Genomic DNA, 11405 nt, shown 5'->3' on the forward strand with positions numbered 1-11405 from the left:
CCTTCAAGCCCTTGTGTTTTGATATCATCTGATATTATGGTTGGTTTGAGAACAATGAAGAATGACAGCATCATGCATCTGGATCCATGTGAGTGTGTGTGAGCTGGGAAGGGAAGGGCTGGACTGCGCTGGTAGGCTGGCAAAAGCAAGGGGGTTCTTTGCTGATGGCACCATGTGCCCAGCAGTCCCCAGTGAGTATTTGCCTCTTTCCCCCTTCCCTCCCCATAACACTATATGAGAGAAGGATTTTTAGGAATGTTCATCAGCAACCTAGGTAGAAGCAGTAGATAAGGTTTAAGCTCAAACACTGACCCATGACGGTCACCCTGCTCTGTGCTGTGCCTGGTGGGGTGAAGGTGCTTTCAGAGCAGGATAAAATTCCTTCTAAATAAATAGCTTTGACATTTCCTTCCCTGTATATTGCCTGTGAGGAATAGTACCAGTGGCATCTTGGTATGTACAGCTCTGTTAGGCTGTTTCATGGCCCTGTGGTGTCCCTGGATTATGTCGGCTGTGGGAAGGAATCAGCACCTCGGGTTTGTCGTCTCAGAAGTGTCTGTAGGCTGATGGCTCAGCGCATTTCCAAGGTCTGCTCTGCCTGATGCAGGGGAAGATGTTTAATCAGCAGGAGCAGAGCACAGTTCATGGGCTGTTGGCATTTTATTCCATGCACCACAGTATTTGTTTGCAGGATTGTCACAAACCCAGCAAATCTGTTGGGGGTGCCCACTGTCAGAGGGCATTTCAGAACTGTCTGTTTCGGTACAGCTGGGATTGTGCTTCATGCTCCACTCTACCTCTGTGCTGGAGGGTGTGGGAGAACCTTTGAGAAGGGCTTAGATACCCTTCACTAGAGAGCCAAACTGCTTTCCTTGTCAGGAGAGAGACTTGAAGCCTGGGAGGAAGAGTGGCAGGTGGAAGGGGCTGAGGGACGGGCCTGGCCTGTGCAGTGCTGGGGCTGGGTAGAGGAGAACACAGGCAAGAGCAGGCAGTGAAAGCCCTCTGAGCTGTAGCTACAGGGAGAAATTTGGTTTAGGGAAGGAGGTTCCTTGTTTTATTTGTCCAGGTAACACTTGCGGGTGTCTAAGAGATGGTCCAAGGTGTTGGGTAGACCCTGAGACCGAGCAAAGTCAGGCTGTTCTGAAAGCAGCTGCTGCTGCTGCCTTGGTTAAAAACTCATGAGGAGGGACCAGGGCTGGTGGGAGGGAACAGAATTGGTTCGTAAAAGGACTCTGTTTCTCCATCCCTGTTGCAACACCCCTGCCTGTGCAGTGTGGAAGCAGGATGGGATCCCAGGAGAGCTGGAGGGAGGGATGCAGAAAGGGAGCAAGTGTCTGAGTGGGACAGGAGGGCTGGGAGGTCCCTACTCTCAGAAGTCTCTTTGCAGAGCACAGACAGATGCCGCTGGGTTTGTGCTGCATGCGTTTTGGAGTCCAATTCCCAGCTAAGGCTCCCCTTGGCAATGGAGTGGAGAGTTGTGGAGGCAGGAATAGCAGTCCTCCCACATCTGTGGAGCAGATAAACAGCTGCCATGGGGGCTGGGCAGAGCTTTTTGCCTCAGGCTCGGACCCGTCAGGCATTTTGTGGGAGCGTGCCAGCATCCACATTTGACAAGGCAGTGGGTTGAGGTGCTTTCCCTTCCTGGCTGTCCCTCCCCACTGCCCCTGGACTTAAAATATTTACGGAGCCGCATTGCCTTCCCTGGGCAGCATGAAAAGGCAGAGATGGGTTTGTTGGCAGTGGCGGCACCAGGAACAAGATGTGGCTCAGCAGGCCCATCCCCTCAGGTTCCAGCAGCTCCATTTGGGGCTCTGGGTCTGACCACAGCCCCACGGCAGCTGGAGTGGCTGGGAGCAGAGCACAGCATTGCGCCGCTGGCTCTGACAGCCCTTCTCCAGGTGTGCAAGGGAGCCTGGCTGTGACAGGTCTGTCTGTCTGTCTGTCTGTCTGTCTCGGGGTGTATAAGGGGAGCCCTTTTAAAGGAAAGCCTTGTCCGAGATGCAAAGTGCATATCCATTTCTGCCTCTAACCCAAATTCACAGCCTGCGGGGTGGCTGCAGCAGGAGAATGGGCCCATCTTCTCTCCGCTTCTGTGGTCTCCAGGAGCAGCATTTCCTTCCTCCTGCTTTCACCTCTGGCAGTGGGGACTGTGAGTAGGCCCAACACAGAGCTCTGGTGGCTCAGGCTTTGGGAGCCAAGGACTCGAACACTCCTCTTGGTGTCTGCTTCAGAGCATTGCAGAGGCTTTGAGCTGATGGAAAAAGATTATTGGGATTAACACGTGCTTACTACGTGCCATCTTTTCTACCTTCCAGCTTACCTCAGATCGTGAAGACCAAACTGAAAATGTTTCAGACACAATCCCTTCTTTCTTTCTTGGCGTGGCGTGGCATGGCATTATGGCTGTCATTTGTGCAGTGGTAGATAAACTTACTATCAAGGCTGTAAGATCAGTGAGGCACAACCTCCAGGGCCATGGTGCCTCTGTAGACCAGAGCTGAGGTTCCTCTTGTCTCAGCTCCAACTTCAACTTTGTGGTGTGATTAGTACATGTTCTTTGTTGTTAAAATCTGTGGGTTACCAGAAAAGAAGCCAGCCTAAGGCACTCTGGATCCAGAACTACTGTGATTGCATTGAAATGCCTTAAGGACAAAACTAGTTGTTTTCTAAGAAGCATCTCCAAAAAGACTTGAGGAAAAAATTGACACGATGTGCCCTTGAAAGGAAGACATGAGGTGAGGAGTTCCAGCCTAGATGCAGGGTCTTTCTGTGGGGTCTTTCCATTCTGTCTCTGGCTTCCCGTGAAGAGCAGGATCCCTGGGTATCAAAGTTAGGGAACGTTTCCCTTACAGTATCCGTCATGGTGTGTGTGTGTGTGTGTGTGTGGAATGCTGAGGAAGGAGGGGCATCTCCAAAGACATCACTAATGAAAATATTCGTTCTAAGTGAGAGAAAGGGTTCTAATCAGTCTGCCTCATTTTAGGTTATTAATGTAATTGAAAACACAGTCTACCTAAATCATGCAAATTATATGCAGGGTGAGGATTTTTTTCTGCTATCATAATGATAATCTAAATAAAATGTGGGTTGTAAGTGGAGTTGTGAAAGACTGGATCTGAGATTAATATGAAATGCAAAGATTAAAAAAAGATACGCGTAGTGTAGAGCTGCAACTCTGCTTTTATGACATTTGAAACCCTGATTTATGACCATTGTAACCAGGTTTTTAACTGTATGGAAAATGGAATGAGGTTAAACTTCTTCCTATTAGCATTAGAGTTACAATCACAACACATTACAATGGACTAATAAATGTGACTTTCTGAGTAATGAAATTGCCATCAAGGCCCCGTTAAGTGGAATGAGGTTGTAATTTGAGTTGAGGTGTACAGGTATGGGCAAAGGCTGCCAGAGCACCCACAGCATCCCAGACACCATGGGCAGTCCTGGCTCCAGTCTCTGCCTATGGAGTGCTTCCGTAACACCTGCGAACACCCAGATCTGCCAAGGAGTCGCAGGGAGCCAGAGCAGCCTGGACTCATTATTCCAAGTTGTCTGGGATCTTTTGGGAAGTGGATATAGATTGTGTGTGAAGAGGCCCACGACAGAGTTTAGCAACATCTCTGTGCCATAGGCAGAAAATTCGGGTTGTCACTACATTGGATTGGATTTCAGATTTTATTCCTGCAGGGAAAGGGGCTGAATTCTCAAGGCCAGAGTGGGGATCAGGTGTCCTGCAGCAATGGCAATCCCTGAAAATACCTATGGCTTAACCAGAAGTAACTCCCAGTCCATTCCTGAACAGCTCCAACACAAGGCATCGTGAAGCATCATGGTGAGCTCCCTGCATTCCTCTACTGTGTCCCGTGGTTGGAGCTGTGAGGGACACAGTAGGTGGTATCCAGGACCCCAGGGAGGGAGCGCTGCAGCTACCAACAGCACCTGTAATTCCGTCACAGCCTTGGGAAGCAAAGTGTTCAAAAATATCCATGTGAAAGAATCCGTTCTGTGGCTCTTCAGGGACACAGGTATCAATTCCCATGCATGTCCATGTATGGGAGGTGATCTGAAATGCTGGAGAGTGCAAAGGAACCTTTGTCGTGGGGAGAGCGGGGACCTGGCACCATCTGACAACTGGGTCCCGCTTGGCGAAGGTCTGTAGGCACACGGTTTGTGGCATTGGGAGCGGGGCTGTGGCCGAGCCTGATCCCTAACTGGGTACAGCTGTGAGCAGCAGGTGAACCTTGTTGAAGTAACGAGCCATGGAGTGCCCAGGGGCACCGACCGATCACCACAGGGAGCAGAGGGCACACAGGTGCTGTGCATGAGCCACAAGGGTATAAAAGGCTGGGCTAAAGAACAAGAAGGGCTGATGCCTGCAGCTTTCTGAAGTGGCATGGTGTTACTCTGTATGGGTTGAGGCTTTCTGAAATACTGTGGTGACACTGTTTATGATGGCCATCTTGACTGCGATGTTTGCTGTGACAAAGGTCTTGGTTCCTGTTCCTTTCCTCATCATGACTGGAGCTCTGGCCCACTCTCTGCTGGGTTGCCCAGGTGAGAGGGGATGAGGAAAGGCTGGTTGTGTTCTGGTATAAGTCATCCCTGGATTTTTTCCCGATTTTCCATGGCTGGATGGAGTGGAATCAGACCATTAGATTGTGGTGGCCTGTTGTGTTCAGCCAACGCTTAAGCAGGTAAAAAATTTATTAGATGTCAGTTACAATTTTCAGAGGTAATTAACATGAATTCTGATAAGTGTTCTCAGTCTTTGTCCCAGGATGTCTCACAGTGGGTGCACAGCTTGGCACCAGGTAGGGATAATTTAGCTTGGGAAAGGGCTCTGCCAAGCTGTGTCCAGCAGAACCAGGGTCCTCTGGGGGCTGTAGGGAGCCTGACTGCAGTGGGCACGGGCAGCCAAGGCACTTGGGGGTGCGAGAGGCAGAGGGTGAAGTGTTCTCACCATAAACCGTAGAATCACTGCTCTCGTGCCTGGACTGTCACCCTGGCCTTTTCCACGGGCCCTGGTCGCTAACCCTTGGTGTTCTGACAGTACTTTGCATCCAGGCAACCGCAAACCATCCCCAGCTCTGGCGCAAGCCCACTGCCATGGTAACGCAGCAAGCCCCAGCTCCTCGGGGAGATGCGGACTGTTATTGCGTGTGCTTGAGTGGGACTGAGCCCAAAGCAGAGCACTGACCAACTTCATGGCAAGCATCAGATGGAATTGAGTAGTCCAGGCCGCTGAGATTCCAGCATGTGAAATAGAGATATAATGAGAATAAGGTACTTAGCTGGATGAAAAAGGAAATGCTTTGGTAAATAAGGGGTTTAAGGCCATGAAAACTTGGCTGCCCTTGCTGGCAGCTGTGCTGGTACGGTGGAGGATGCTGTCTGGTTTTTCTCAGAGACTCACCCTATCTGCAGCTGTGGTTTAGGACGTGACCAAGGGTATTCCAAATTCATTTCTTCTGGAGCCTTTCTTTGTGTGCGTCAGATATTGCTCTTTGGACTAATGTCATGGCTTCTGTTATGGAGGAAGGCTGGTGGCTGCTTCCACATGGCTTGTCTCCCTTTAAAAACATTTTCACTACAAGGTGTTTGAAGGTTATGAATAAAATGCAGCCCAAATTGTTTTCATACATGGATCAGCCTGGATGCATTCATGTCAGTACTGCTGTTCCAGCCTGCTGGGCACTGAATCCCTCACAGTGGAGCCACAGCTTAGCTCCCAGAAAAGATTTGCCCCCAGGACTTGATTGTATTCCTGATTCTTTCCCCCAGGAGCCCTATGGGGAGGAGTGGTGTCGCAGTGCACAGCCAGGCCTGGGAAAAGGCTGTGGGAGCGTGTGGAGAATGAAGAGTAGTGTGTAGCATGCCCAGCTCCTTAGAGGTCTTTCCAGGAAAATAAATATCTAACCCTGAGTTACAGGGAGGAGCAGCACGTTGCTGTCCCTGTCTTACATGTCCCAGTGGTTTCACTGTCCCCCAATTAATAACAAAGACGCTAAATTTCCTCCCAGCTTGGCTCCCTTTATTCCCACACTGGCTCCCATTATGTTTGGAGGAGCTGAATTGAATTCTAGTGCAAGGAATTACTTCTGCCATGGAGGGTGGACTTGATTCTGCAGTTTGTCCTTGCTACATGGCCTCCTGCGCTGTGTCCCCCTCAGCTGTCATGTTGTGCTTCTAGCATTTATGGATGCATCTGAGGGTCACAGACCTGGGCGACTCTGGGTCCATCAGAGGATGTTGGGCTTGTGTCTCTCCTGAAATTTTTTCCTAGATGTTGGCATTCCTCAGGGTTGTGTAACACTCATCAGGGCTGAACTCCTGACTTATTAGAATCAAAGGAAGTTGTTTGATCCATTGCTGCTGTTCGGTGCTCATCTCTGTGTCCATTCCCTGGGTTTTTCTGAATGAATATCTTACAGGCATGTCAGAAATGAGCATTTTGTGGGTAATCATTTTGATATCTCCATCAGAGTATTGGTACCCTGTTTCCATTCCTGTGGACAACCCCCAAAGGTGGTTTGTTTTGTTTTTTCAGAAGTGCTATTAATTTACTTTGCAGTTGCCCTTCTAGGTCAGCATCAGGATGCTAAATTAGATCTGACCATACTGAGATTTTGTTTAACCCTTTTGCTCTCTGTTTTCTCCACAAAGGCAAGCCAGTGCAGTTGGTGCCCTGTGTTCACGTGGGGCTGGCTCTTTTACAGGGAACAAGGCAGGTATCTTACATAAACCAGAACCTCCTCTCCCTGCCTTTGTGTGTTACAGAGCAAATGGCCCACACACCTGACAAAATTATGCTGTTTAGTTGGAAACACAGTCACTTGCTTTCCAGAACCTGGTGGTACCGAGGGTCAAAAGGAGATGGTTGCCTGTATCTGTATTTCCCCTGGACAGATGCAGAAGTGAATGTCTGAAGCAGGATGGCACTTTGTGCCCCTTCCCCCTGTGGCCCAGACTCGCCATAATGCAGGCTGGCCAGGACAGCGTGGCACTCACTGTACACAGGCAGGAGGAGCAGGCTTTGTTTGCTCTGGGAGCTCTCCTGGGCTTCTCTTGGCATTCCCTGGGGCACCCTTGCTGCCTTCCCGACTCAGCTGCTGCCACCTCTCTCGCTGCAGGTCACCGCTGGCCGCTGAGCCTGGCTCTTTGTCACTACCACTCAGAGCCTGATGCGCTGCTCACAAGGAGCAGCCTCTCCCGACAGCCAGGCTCGCTGTGCTGCTCCCTTTGGACAGGTGATTGATTCCTCTGTAATAGTCTTAAATGGGAGCTGTATTGGGATCCAGGGCCATCTCCAGATCAGAGAGACAAGGCCTTTAGCAGTAATTGGGCCACCCTGTGTCAGGTGAACTGCCCTGCTTATGGGCCAAATGCAGATGTCACTTGGTGTCACTGTTGGTGGGGACGAGTGCAGCTGTGGGAGCGTCGCTGGTTTGTGGCACAGGTTCCAGCCCCACGCCCGGGAGAGCAGATCGTGCCAGCAGTGCTGAAATCATCGCTTGTGACACTGCTGGTCACAGATTATCAGGGCTCACAGGCAGCAACGTGGGCATTTTTTTGTCGTATGTTGGTATCCAGCTGTGCTCTGAAAGGTGTGGGGCCTCCTAGATTCCTAGCTCTGGTGGCTCTGCCGGTGGAGGAGCACGACAGGTGCTCTGGTGGCAGCCCCGGCCTGGCTCTCACGCAGCCACGCTGCAGTCTAATGTACAGCAGCTTTTTAATGGTATTTATCCTTTTAGTAAGTGTTCCAGTAAGTGGTAAGTGACAGCAAGAGGACACTGTGAGGTGGGAGCAGTGCTGACACTGGGAGAGGTGCTGGTTTTCAGGAATAGCGGCCTTGCAGAGTTTTGTCGTTGGGTCTGCACCAAGGACATGTCCCTGTAGCCCAGTGCTGCAGCCTTGTGGGATGTGCTGCTGTAGAAACCTTCCCAGATGTCTGTGTCCAAGATACCTGAGCTGGCTGTCACCCTGGCTGGCTGAATTTGGGTCTGTCTGTGTGTTCACAAGTGTAGTTACCTCTGCATGTATGCAGAGTGACATAAATTCATCACGTGGTCTCATATACCAGTCAGAGGAATAAACTTTTCTGGCTTCTCTGGTGGGTGCTGATGGTTACTGTAGGATCTTACTACAGTCAGTCCAGGCTGAAATCCTGGGACTGATGAACTTTCTTCCCTCCAATCCCAGGATAGTTCTAAAATCCTGTTTTTTTTTTTTTTTTTTTTTCTTATCTGAAAGTCTGCTGGCCCAGAAGTCAAACACCTGACTCATGGAAATAGAGGGCTCTGACTTTGGCATGTGCTTCGGTGTGATGATGTACCCCAAGCAGACCTGTGGGGTTTAAGTGGTTTGTTAGGGCATGATGATAACTATACAGAGGCTTTTAAAATTATTTCTAGTTAGGTCCCAGGAACTGTTCTCCCCTGGTTCATCCATTCAAAAAATAAATCCTCTTGGTTTCAGCTTCGTAGGAAAGTGCTCAGTGATCCTCACCTGCTCCTGCCCTACCCCTTTTCCTTGTTGTTTGCTCACTGCATCATCCCCTTATCCTGTAATATCCACACTGCTCTCTTTTCTCTGGATCCATCCACCAAGGTCTCTCAAGGTTTGCCTGCTGCACATGCTGCACACGCTCAGATGGGTGCTGGAGCCGTTTACTCCCATTATTCCTTTGCCAGTGGTGGTGATTTATTCAGCTCCTCTCATGGCTGACAGGCTGAGCCTCTGTCAGGTCAGGAGTGTGACAGAGATAGTGCAAATGGCATTAATGAGGGGAAGCTCCAGCTCATCAGCTGGAGCTCTGATGCTCTCTGGTCACTTGTTCTTGTTCCTTGGGCTGTAGGCAAGGCCAGTAAGTAAAATATACCTTGGATCCAGGTTTTGCCATGCTGTGGCTGGCATTCCAAGTGCTTCCCTCTGAGGCCTGGGAGCTCTCTCCTAGGAGCAGCACCAGGTGGGCAGCAGGCTCCCTGTGAGCACGCGTGCTGCTCTGGGCATTCCTGGCACCCTCCCCGGGCCCTGTCTGCCCTTCCCAGTGGCAGCAGGCTCTGGAGCACCCGAGTAATCCTCTTGAGCCAACAGACACCTGATCAGCGGGTCCGGGGGGTTTTTATGCAGGCTTATATCCGATGAAATCTCCCAGTTTTACTTTAATTGCTGTTGGCAACATGTGGTCTCTGATAAAAAACATATTTTCTGTCGAGATTGCATTCATCAGTTGGGCTAATTTTTCCTGGCCCTCCACCCATCAGAGCTTCTTTGGAAAGGGAAACAGCAGCTTGTGGGTTAGCGGATGCCAGGCAACTGAACAAAAAGAGAGAGAGTGAGAGGGGGAAAAGCAGCTCTGTGCCTGCTGCAGAGTGTTTGCGCAGAAAGCCCTGGAAGGGTTTCTGTTGCCCAGAGCCCTGCCGGTCCAGCGCACGCTCGGGTGGCAGGATAAGGGAGTGTGTGGTCCATGGGCCCCTTGGCCGGCGTGGACCCGCACTGGGAGCCCAGGAGGCCCGTCGGGAGCTGCTGCGCAGACAGCTTGCGCGCCTGACACGCTGCCAGCACCAGAAGCTCGCCGGGTATTTCTGTCTTGGCAGATGCACGTTCTGTTGTAAAGGTCTGTTCAGCTCGTGCCTGCCTCGTTCCCAGGTAATGCTCAGCACAGGCTTGCAGCAGGGGCTTTTCCTTGACACCGGGAAAAAAGAGGGGAACTGGTGTGTGATACAGCTCTGGGTGGATTGCTGTCAGGATGTGGTTTCCCAGATGTGCAGCTCCAGCTCTCCAGGCCAGCAGCTCCCAGGCTCGTCTGGGAATGCTGTGGGTGACTCTGTGTCAGCACGTGTTTAAAAAATAAGACAAGAGGAAGAATGTTTGGTGGGCAGGCACACTGCCACTCTCTGAGAATTGCTGTGTTGGCTTAAACTACCCCCTGGACTCTTGAGAACTCGCTCCAGAGGTAGCAGAAGTGGGGGGAAAAAAAGAAGTTAAAAAAAATGGACTCGCATTAGTTTTGAAGCAAAGCTGAAATGTTTGCAAGGTTTGCATGCTGGTCTCCATATGTCTCTTTTCAATTGCATGTGCTGGAAGAAAAAATGGCAACGTGTAAAGGGATCTGTTAAAATGGAGAGAAGGAAGCGTCATGTGCTCAGAGGCTGCGGGAAAGAGCAGGGACCACCCAGCCCTTCCCTTCGAGGAAAATGCATGTTGTTCTGAAGTCCCTAACTTGGGAGTAATGGCTTTTGGGTTCATGTGAAGCAGCATTCCTGTGCTTTCCCATGTCTGAGGAATGGAGGAGCGGAGTATTGTAGCCGTCTTCTCCCTAGCCCTGTGCACCGTCCAGACCGTTCAGTGAGGAGCTGGGAGACAAATAGCAGCCTGCTCCCTTCAGGGGATGGCTCCCACAGCCCTGCCTGTTTTTCCAATGGTTTTCATTCCTAGATGCAGACTGACTCAGCCCTGTGCTAATAAAGGCCCCTTTCTGCCCAAATGCAGGCTTCTATCGTGTGCAGGGGATGGCAGCGCTCCCGCTGACTCTGGGGAGGGCAGGCCTGGGCCATCTGTCCCTGCCGCTCCCGGAGCCACACGCACACCACATCCCGCATATCCCTCCCACAAACTGGTGCCGCTCCGTACAGCAGTGTCTGCGGTTCCTGAATGGATTTATAATCCATCCAATACGGTACATTCGGAATGTGTTACAAAAAGGACAGATTTACAGGAGACAATCTGCCTTCATGATGATTGCATATTGTGGCATTTCTAGTCCATATGGATCAGTAAGACTTGGATAGCAGGCATTTGACCTTCAAAATCATGCAAATGTGAAACCAGACTTCCATTTTTTACAGCTGGGAAAGTCACAGTGTAGCTTCTTCATCTGATTTGGGAGGCATTGATTAAAACACAGTTTGACTTCAAAAATTACTAAGATTTTCATACTGCCTTTTTGCAGAGCTGTGGCTCTAGATCTTTCTCCCTCCTTCCTCACCCCTCCTGGCTAAGCCTGACTCATTAACGCCTGTGACTCAATTGATCATTTCAGAGAGAAGTTGCTAATTTAGAGCCACGGGCTAGCTCTAAACAAGACTTTAAACCTCTTTTGCTCCCGCCATAGTTAATCTGTGATAATAACTCCTGAGAGCCTCTGAAAAGGTCTGAGTGGGGCTTTCTGTCAACAGCATTAGGGAGCTGTACATTTTCTCACTGAGAAACCTTGGCCGTGCCAGATCCAATCAGGGTGTTGGGAGCAGCATTAGCCTCCTAGTTTGCAGAAGAGCTCCCTGGGTTGCAGGGAGGTTCTGCTGTGGCTTTAGGATGGTTTCGTCTGGGCTCACAGTTCTTGTGTTGCCTTCGTGGTTTGCTGAGCTGGGCTGGGAAAGAAGGTCTCTTGGCTCTGCCCAGTT

Source organism: Fringilla coelebs, assembly GCF_963513975.1.
Source record: "Fringilla coelebs genome assembly, chromosome: 4".
Lineage (NCBI taxonomy): Eukaryota > Metazoa > Chordata > Aves > Passeriformes > Fringillidae > Fringilla > Fringilla coelebs.